Raw genomic sequence first — 10,549 nt, forward strand, 5'->3', positions numbered from 1 at the left:
GCCAAAGATCAGACAGATAAAAAAACTACTTTATATCCTAGTATCTGGACAAAATGCAAGTTTCTAAAAGGAAGATGTTTAATATTGTGAAAATTTATTTTATTTATTTACTTATGTTTTTTTTTTATTTCAGAGAGAAAGGGAGAGGGGGAGAGAGAGAGGAACATCCTATCTATATCATAAAAGGCTAATATGCAAATCGACCCAACGGCAGAACGATCGGTCACTATGACGCACCCTGACCACGAGGGGGCAGATGCTTAATGCAGGAGCTGCCCCCTGGTGGTCAGTGCACTCCCACAGGGGAGCACCGCTCAGCCAGAAGCCGGGCTCACTGCTGGCGAGCATAGCGGCGGTGGCGGGAACCTCTCCTGCCTCTGCGGCGGCGCTAAAGATGTCTGACTGATGGTTAGTTAGACATGCCCATGTCAGTTAGACATCCCCTGAGGACTCCCGGACTGCAACAAGGTGCAGGCTGGGCTGAGGGACCCCCAAGTGCATGAATTTCGTGCACTGGGCCTCTAGTCAATGATAAGAGAGAATCATTGATTGGCTGACTCCTGCACGCCACACACTGGAATCAAGTCCAAAACCTGGGCCTGTGCCCTGACTGGAAATCGAACCATATCCTCTGGGTTCATAGGTTGCCGCTCAATCACTGATCCATGGCAGTCGAGCTGAAATTTTATTTTTAAAAGCATCTTCTAACAAACACATTGGAAGGACAGAGGTTTATCCTCAATAACATTTTTGTATGGTTACAAAAATTATAAACATTAATTATAAAAAAATTAGAAAAATACCTAAAAGCACAAAAGGAGATGTTTTAAATTCCACCCACCCAGATAAAATCACTGCTAAAATTGAGTGTTTCTCTGTAGTTGCATGCAGAAAGTAGCACAGTATAGGATTCAGAGTGGGGTTGTGTCTGATGAACTCATTCACAAGAGCTGCTTTGCTTGTAGGAAAGGGGCCAGTGAAGAGAACGGTGTAAGTGGAGAGCTTGGAGTGGCACCTGAAAAGAGGGAGAGGAAAGCATGGTTCTGTTCTTCAGCCTGCCCTTGAACTCTGGTCTGAGGTCTCTGAAGAGAGAAGGAGTTGTTAATCAATTTTGACCAAGAACTGCAAGGCAAACAAAAGCTTTTTGGGGGGGTCTTAGGAATTGCAATTGGGTGACACAGATTTGGGTAAAAACCCAACTGTATTCCAAGGGGGAAAGAGAGACAGAATTTATAAAGACAGAAAAAGAGGGACACCAAAAGGGAGAGTTATACAACTTGTTTTGAAAGAGCTGTGATTAGTGCTGGCAAGCTCACTTACTCTGTACTATATATGATTGATGGCTTATGACTATTGGTAGGTGAAAATTTTATTTCTCAGTAGAGAGTTCAGTGACGCAGAGCCAGTTCCAGGAATTGTATCAGGATGTAAACACTTATAGTTTATCTCAGTTTCCATGGAAGGTGTGAGCTCAGCTTCCTAGAGGCCCCTCAATTCCATTCTAGATTGTTCTCTTGACAATATGACCCCCATTTTGCTGTTTCTCTCACAGGTTGCTCTCCCTCTTTTGCAAGGAATTCAGATGGTTCTGGTACTGTTCGGACTCTGTGGTCTTGCATATTTGGAGGCCCAGGAGATCAACCCTGTACTAGGAAGTACTTTCCAAAAAAAAAAAAAACCCACCAGCTACAGACAGTGGAAAGAAGTTTCACCATTTTTTTTTTATTTATTTATTTTTTGTATCTCCTACTTAAGCCCTGGAAGGCTGGAGCCCATCTTCCTCCTCCTATATCTCCTTTGGGGCTCGGCACACCAGTGGGTGCTACTCCACCAGTGGGTGCCGATTTGGTCCTCGTCGGTTTCCGGGGTCCTGAGTCACTGTCCCTTGGCTGGAGGGAAGTGTGGAGAGCAAACACTGTGCCTGCCTCCAGCAGCAGGTTTCCCCGGGAGCTGTGAGGTCAAGGTGTGGGAGCATCAGCATTTGCAAACCTCTCCGTCTGCAAGATGCTTCCGCAGACACATCCCAGGAACTTCCAACCAGAGCCGACAGGATGGACTTCTGAGCCTCTGTTTATCAGCCTCTCTGAGCCGAGCTAGTCCTGCCCAGTCTCCCTTTTCTCTGTTGGAGAGCTTGAGCGTGCCTTGCTCATTTCCAACACAGAGTCCGCCTCCGCCTGCAGGGCCTCTCTGCCGTCCCCAGAGTCACACTGTGTTCCTGCAGCCCTTACTGTCTACACACAAATTTGGCCTGAACACCTGCTGTCTGGCAACATCTTATACTTTTGCTTTGTGTGGTAACTTCAGTCATTATTTACCTTTGTGTGTACCTCCTTTCTCCTCAACTAGCCTGTCTGCTCTAGAAGGCAGGCACCATCTCTACTCATTCCCCATTTCCTTCCTTCCTTCCTTCCTTCCTTCCTTCCTTCCTTCCTTCCTTCCTTCCTTCCTTCCTTCCTTCCTACCTTCCTTCCTCCCTCCCTCCCTCCCTCCCTCCCTCCCTCCCTTCCTTCCTTCTTTCCTTCCTTCCTTCCTTCCTTCCAGAAATACTCAATGCCCTTCAAGAGATAAATCAATGATCAAGGGAGACATGGTTCCTGCTCTCATGGAGTTTATATTCTGTAGGTACCCCCACAGGACGGGGTAAAACTCACCTGTGACCAGCAGGCAAGAGTTTACAGTGACAGCCTCTGACCAGCAAGTTGCAGCAGCATGTGTCCCTCTGATCTGATCAAAGCTGAGTGAGGACCATTTTTAAGTAGAAAAGCAGGAAAGACCACAGAGACAGGGCCTGTGTGGGGCAGCTTGTGGATGACAAGGCTAAACAAGAATTCCTTCTGGGCCCTGCCCCTCGGATATACTGGGAGCCCCACCCATAAAAGGGTTGGAGCCCTTAGGCCCTGTAGAGGCCTGCAGCTTTCTAGGGGAACATTTCACGCACAGATGGGGAAACTGAGGCACCCAGAGGGTTGTGGTTGCTCTGGTACTGGACTCCTAGCACAGTGCTCTTTTCTAGCACCCCACTGAGGTATGATTTCCTGCTAAAGGGAAAGACTTGTTTTCCCACTTAGCTGCCGAGAGCAACTCCGGTACACGGGCGCATACACATGGAAAAGAGAGAGGCTTGGGCTGGGGTGGGGGAAGTTCACAACTTCAAACATTTTACAGTCGTTGGGAAAACACTCATGCTCTAGCTCTGAGCATCACTTCTGCACCCACGCTGGGCCAGATGTAGGAGGGAGAGGACTTACACAGGGTCCTGTGCTCAAGGAACTCACATGAGACAGTGAGCTGTTTGGCAGGTGTGACCAGTAGGCCCCATGATGGGAGTGGGGCCAGCGAGTGAATGAGAAGGACTGGCCCTGAGTGGACCGCTGACCCTCGCTAAGCCTGAGCTCTGTGTAGGATGGGAGTCACGTCTGTCCTGCCTACCAGGCCACACAGTTGTGAGGATTAAGTGAAACACTAGAGGAGGAAATAGCTGGCCCAGAACTGACACTCAATTCACTTTCACTCATTCTGAAGGTTATTCTGATTATTCTCAACCACCTTCTTTGTTTCCCAAGTTCCAGAAAAAGAACCCTGATTAGTCCTATTGAAGCAGAAATAACTGAGTGCCCATGCCCCCGCCTGCCCACACAGGGCTATGATCCTGATACCCAGATCACTGACCTCCCACAGAACTGGCTTTGGATCCACCACTTGATGCCTGAGACCAACTTGCTTCCTTTCTCTGTTCCAAATTTTTCTTACCTGAAGGGTCGCTTATACCCATCTACGAAGTCGTTGGGCTCCTTTGAGACACCACAAGTACACCCCTCGCAGGTGGCACTGGATCCATGCTAGCTCCTGTACCCCTTTCCTTCTCCTTCCTGGAGGAGTTGGCTCAGATAGTGTGGGGCAGAGTTCTGAGGCCACCCACTCCCCTCCTAGCCTTCTGCATCCTTAGCAAGGGGCCCCACTTCCTCTGCAGCCATCGGCAACACAGCTCAGGAGACATGTGTGACACACTCCTTTTTGTCAAAAAGGGCAGCGGATGGGAGAGGGCTGCTGTGGGGACCCCGCTGAAAAAAGAAGTCCATCGCCATCCTCCCACTCTACCTCCACGTTCACTCTTCAAGTCTAGAAATTATGGAAATGAGGTCTGAGCACAGTCTTGGAAATTACTGATTCCAGTCACTTTTGAACACTTGAAACTAATTTTAGTTATGTGGGTAGAATTTCAACTGACCCCCTCCCCAAAATGTGTATGCTGATTTTTTTTTTCCTATGAAATATTTAGTGCAACCTTTCCTTCCTAGATGGGGAAACTTGGGCCCACGGAGTGGTTCTATTTCCTGGAGGTAACTTAGGAGGTCGTCGATCTGGGACTAGAGCCCTGGTTCCCTAATGCAGGGCTTTTCCCACCAGCCTCCACTCTGAGGAGGTGACTATAGGATGTGAGACTCGGCTCTGCATCCGAGAGATAAGGAGGAAAAAGGCAGGGCAGAGTATTTACAGTATAAGTGGAAAAAATTTTTAGGCTGAGTCAGGAATGCTGTCAGTTTATCTCAATTTGGTTTCCTACAAAATAGTTCTTGGAATAAGGCTAGTGCTACAAATTCAGACTTTTCATTGGACGAAATAAAAATATTATTCTGGCCCTTTGATTTTTAGAGGTGCCAAGAATCATCAGGCTTTGGGAGTCCCAGAGGAAGAAAATATGAGCTCACAGGGTGATCTGATCATACATTCCTAAATGGGCAGGTCATGGCCGAAGATCTTCACCAAAGCAGACTTGCCTTTCCCTGCCTTTCTCTACCTTGCCATATCTTTTCCATCCCCTTTCCTTTTCTTCCTTTAACTCTAACTCTATATAGTTCATACCCACAGGAATCACAACATGAATGACAAGGTCTTACTGTAGGGTAGTGGCCCCAGCCCTATTCCCAGAACATGGGTTCCCCCAGAGAAGCAGTGGGACATCTGGTGATTCAGTGCATATTGTCATCTTGCCGGTTCCATCTCGACCAAACGACCAAATGTTCTACCCCGGCTGACAAGAGGGCGTGGTCCCTCCAGGCTCTGAGCTCACCAGAACTCGCTTCTTAAATCCTGGAGATGCGGAGGGGTTAGGGCCACAGCAGCATGGTATGGTTTGGGAAATCTCTGGCCAGACTCAGACCCTGGGTTTTAGCACCAAGCACATCATAGCCTCCTCATTTCTTCACCAGGTGAACTCCATAACCTTCAAGGGCCACCACAAATGTTCCCTTCCTAGCACACTCCTCCTCAAGAGACTAATTTAGTTCTCTAGCTCTCACTCCACTTTACTTTTACTCTATCAAGAGATACTTGAACTGAAAGAGAACTTATTGGCATTTAATGTAGAACAATAGTTTATTGAGAAGCTAATTTATGACATTTATTGTTTTTGTTGACTCACCAGGGGAAATCAAAGCTTTCTGGAGGCTACCTCCTTGGAGGGTAGCCTAATTTTCTTCTTACAGACAATATGGTTTCTCTAGCCCATAAAGAGCAATAAACAATTCTTCCTGTTTCTGGGTCTGAGAGAGGAAGCTGAGTGGGCTGGGAGGGAGACTGGTGTGAGAAGGAGGCTGCCCCTAAGATAACCTCTGAATGGGACTTTGTGTCTAGAAAGCAATGGAGGCAGTGAAGCCAGGTTTTCCCAGTGGGGAGGAGAACGGGCACTTGGTGCTCCAAGGTAGAGGGTAAAGATGTTTTAGATAAAGAACGTTTGTCTTTAGAGAGTGTCCACCTTGCAGCACAGAGCACTGAATGCAGTGTTTTCCAGAAGTAACACTGCTGACTTACACTAGTATTAGAGACATTTTGAAATATTCAGACTCAGGTTGATGTGGAAATGCTGTTGTCTGGAGGGCTGGGCAGGCCTGGCCTGCATCTTTTATCACCAAGAGCAATAGCTGCCATGGCAACTAGAAGCTGCCCCACCCCCTTTTTCAGACTCGCTCCAAGCATATAACTTCTCATAAGCAAGCCCCATCCACTGTTTCTGTGCATCTAGGTTAACACACCTTTGAAATGCCCCCTTTCAGACCCTTAAGTACAAAATGTCAACTACCCTGTAATCCCATCCTGCAGGGCTTCCTCCCACCCTTATGAAATCTTCCTTACCTTCATAAAAAGGGGCTGCACACTGCTGTTCTTGGAGCATTTAGCTCAGTCTGTTGAGATCTTGCTTTCATGTGTATTCTCTTTTTGACTCAAATAAGTTTTTATAAAAATTCTTTACAGGTGCCCTAGCCAGTTTGGCTCAGTAGATAGAGCATTGGCCTGCAGATTTAAGGGTCCTGGGTTTGATTCCGGTAAAGGGCAAATGCCTGGGTTGCTGGTTCAATGCCCAGTAGGGGGCATGCAGGAGGCAGCTAATCAATGATTCTCATCACTGATGTTTCTATCTCTCTCCCTCTCCCTGAAATCAATTATATATATATAATTTAAATTATTTATTGTTTAAAGTATTACATATGTCTCCTTTTTCCTCAATTGACCTCTCCCTGGCCGCTCCCACCCCCCCAGCACATGCCCTCATCCCCCAGATGTCTGTGTTAAAGGTTTGGACATCAACATAGCAGTGGTCTTTAAACTTGTTTGTTAAAAATACAGCTTATTTGTCTCTCCTGTTGGACATTTAGATTTAGTCCATTTGATGTGGGGAAGTTATTATGACAAGGAAAATGTATAACTAGTATTTAAGAGCAAGGATTTTGGTTTGAGAACCAACTCTGCTCCTTACTAGCCTTATGAACTACCTTAACCTTACCAAGACTCAGTTTCTTGGTCTGTAAAATGGGGTAATAATATCATCCATTATGCTAGTATACACTAAAAATAAGTATAACAAAATGGTTGAGAGCATGCACTTCAGAGTCACATTGCCCAAATTCAAATCTGCTCCACTACTTACCCGCTCTATGACCTTGTGCTTAATTTCTCTGTGCCTCAGTTTCTTCATCTACAAAATGGAAGTGATACTAGTATCTTCCTCAAAGGTTTGCTACATTTAAGTGTCCATACTTACAAAGTTTAGAATAGGGTCTGATGAAGAGGAAGGACTCAATTGATGGTAGCTGCTGCTGTTATTAATATTATCATCATCACCATCTTGGCAAAAGAAAAAGACTTTAACTAGGGCAGTGGCAGTAGGACTAGATGAAGAAGAATACAGGCACAACATTTAAAAGATGAGTTCTGAGTGGCAGCAAGAACAAGAAAAGGAGATTGTGTTGACCTTCAACCAAACACTTGGTGGTGAGGGCAGTGGGTGAACTTGGGACTAGTCAGGGTGATCCTGAGCAAGGCCCTCCCCTCTTTTGACCTCAGTCGTATCATCTATAAACTGAGGGTCTTAGATCAGCCTACCTGGTGGGTCTTCAATTTTAATACACTGAGAGTCTAAGAGATTTCATACTGATGTTTAAAAAAATTCCCTTATTTGCTGGTGAGTTGGGGCATCCTCCTGTATTCCCAAGTTGTCATATTCTAGGCTCTCTGAAGGATATATTGATTTTCAGCACCACACTGGCATAGATCTATGGAACCTGGGCAGGGAAGGGCCTTTTGTGCCTAAAAATGAAACCTAAAGGCTACCAGTTGACATATTCTTCAGATCCTATCTTAGTTGGAACATCAGAAAACTCATCTCACCCAACACTTAGCTCTCACTTTAAGAATGTCAGCATGGCCTCTGAGAAGTTATGAAAGAAAAATAAATCCAAAAAGTTTGGTCCTTTCCCCATCTCCTGCCACCAGTGTAGAGACCAAGTATCCAGGATTGAGGACTCCTAGTCAAAGTAAAGAGCCACCCAGGCTGGTTGCCTCTTCAGCTAGCTTCTGCAGAGCTGGAGAGAGAGAGAAGGAGCCTCAACCCACTGTAACAGAGGCAAATCCAGAATCCTGACTCCAGACTCCTAGTCCTTTCTTCAAAGAAGAACACAGAGATGTTCACAGCAGCCAGATTACTTGGCAATAAGCACGGCTTCTGCTCCTGAGTAATTTAGTATTAGATGTCCAACTAACATTGAGATGGTGAAGACTCTCACCTCTGCTACAGCTAATGATGCAGCTTGGCAACCAGGCCCACCTCGTGACTCCTGGAACATGCGCCACCGAGAAGGAAAATCTTTCCATAGCAGGAAAGGTACCTTGCCTAAAAAATGTTTATATTAAAAACAAAGCAAAACAACCCAGCCAGTGTGACTCAGTGGATGAGGGTTGACCCATGAACCAGGAGGTCACGGTTCAATTCCTGATCAGGGCACATGCCCAAGTTGTGGGCTTGATTCCCAGTGCAGGAAGCAGCCGATCAAGGATTTTCTCTTCCTCTCTCTTTCCCTTTCTGCATATATATATGTATATATATATGTGTGTGTATGTATATATATGTATATATGTATATGTATATATGCACATATATATATTTTAAAAAAAAACAAAGCAAAATGAAATCTATAGAGTCAAAGCTATTGCCAGTTCTTTGTGCTGCTAAACATAGACCCTGAGGAGGCTGACAAATACTTATCAAAGTCTCTTTATGCATTTTGAGCTATGAAGACAGACCCAGAACTTGATTGGATTGCAAACCAGAATATTCTGGAATTTTGGTTGAAGTGAGCTGGAGATGAGAGAGTTGTGGAGAGGATGTGGAGAGAAGAGTCCAAGAAGATGGTGGTTGCCCTGACTGGTTTGGCTTAGTGGATAAAGCGTCGGCCTGTGGACTGAAAGGTCCCAGGTTCGATTCTGGTCAAGGGCATGTACCTTGGTTGCGGGCACATCCCCAGTGGGAGGTGTGCAGGAGGCAGCTGACTGATGTTTCTCTCCATAGATGTTTCTGACTCTCTATCCCTCTCCCTTCCTCTCTGTAAAAAATCAATAAAATATATATTTTTTTAAAAAGATGGTAGCAAGCTGTGGCCAAAGAGGAGACCAGCGAGCAAGCAACTCCTATTGGTGAGGAATGGCAAGTGAACTTTAGAACTATGTGGTCTTGGAGTTTGCTAAGAACTGTTAAGAATTATTTTTGACAAGAAAAAAAGAAAAAAAAAAGAATTATTTTTGAACTTCCAGTCAAGATGGTGGAGTAGGTTCCACAATAGTGACAAAGAGAAGAAGGTTATGGCAATTCTACTTTTCTTTTCCCCAAATATGTTTGATACTATTGAATATTGTTGAATTTTAAATATCTCCTGGGGTTTTCACTGAAAGTAGCAAAATAAAGTACAATATCATGCTTACCAAAAAACAAAAACAAAACTATTTAGTGTTAAGAATTTATTGTTAAGAACTTGCTGTTACTATCACTTATTGTTAAGAACTTACTCTCAAAACAAGCCTGTGTAACTGAGTTCACTTTTACCACTGAATTACTGGGAGTTCTCCAAATTAAATTCCATGTAGCATATTAGTATACATATTAAATTCCATGTAGCATATTAAAAGACTAGAGGCCTGGTGCACGAAATTCGTGCATGGTGGGGGGGGTGTCCCTCAGCCCAGCCTGCACCCTTTCCAATCTGGGACCCCTCGAGGGATGTCCGACTGCCCATCAGACCTGATCCAGGTCTGATCCAGGTAGGATCGGGCCTAAACGGGCAGTCAGACATCCCTCTCACAATCCAGGACTTCTGGCTCCCAACTGCTCGCCTGCCTGCCTTCCTGATTGCCCCTAACCACTCCCCTGCCAGCCTGATTGATGCCTAACTGCTCCCCTGCCAGCCTGTTTGTCCCTAACTGCCCTCCTGTGCAGGCCCGGTTGCCCCCAACTTCCCTCCTCTGCCAGCCTGATCACCCCTAACTGCCCTCCTCTGCAGGTCTGATCACCCCCAACTGCCCTCCTTTGCAGGCCTGTTCCCTCCCAACTGCCCTCCCCTGCTGGCCATCTTGTGGTGGTCATCTTGTGTCCACATGGGGGCAGCCATCTTGTGTGTTGGAGTGATGGTCAATTTGCATATTATTCTTTTATTAGATAGGATAAGTAACACAAAGGTGATCATTTGGAAACTTACATAAATATTAAGACTCAACAAAACCAGAGCTATGACTTAGAACTTGGATTTACAGAAAATTTGGGGGAGGAAAGGAGTGTTTCATGTCAAGCAAACACAAGACAAGGCCAAGGCCAAGGCCTAAGTGATTCCTCTGGTAAAAATACAGAAAGCCACCTTTAGATTCAGGCAGTTCATCCCTGACACAGACAGTGAAAGGAAGAGTAGCCAAAGGTGCCAGCAGCCCCATGATCCCTGTCCTACACATCAAAAAGGATCGCATTAAAACAAAAGGGGCCAGCCTGACTGGTGTGGCTCAGTGGTTGAGCATTGACCTATGAACCAGAAGGTCACAGTTTCCTAGTCAGGGCACATGCCCAGGTTGCAGGTTTGCTCCCAGTGGTGGGTCTGCAGGAGGCAGACAATCAATAATTATCTCTCATCATTGATGTTTCTCTCTCTCTCCCTTCCTCTCTGAAAATCAATAAAAATATATTAAAAATTAAAAAAAAATAAAACAAAAGGGGCCAGATGACTGCAACATGCAC

The sequence above is a fragment of the Eptesicus fuscus genome, chromosome 5, assembly GCF_027574615.1.
Source record: "Eptesicus fuscus isolate TK198812 chromosome 5, DD_ASM_mEF_20220401, whole genome shotgun sequence".
Lineage (NCBI taxonomy): Eukaryota > Metazoa > Chordata > Mammalia > Chiroptera > Vespertilionidae > Eptesicus > Eptesicus fuscus.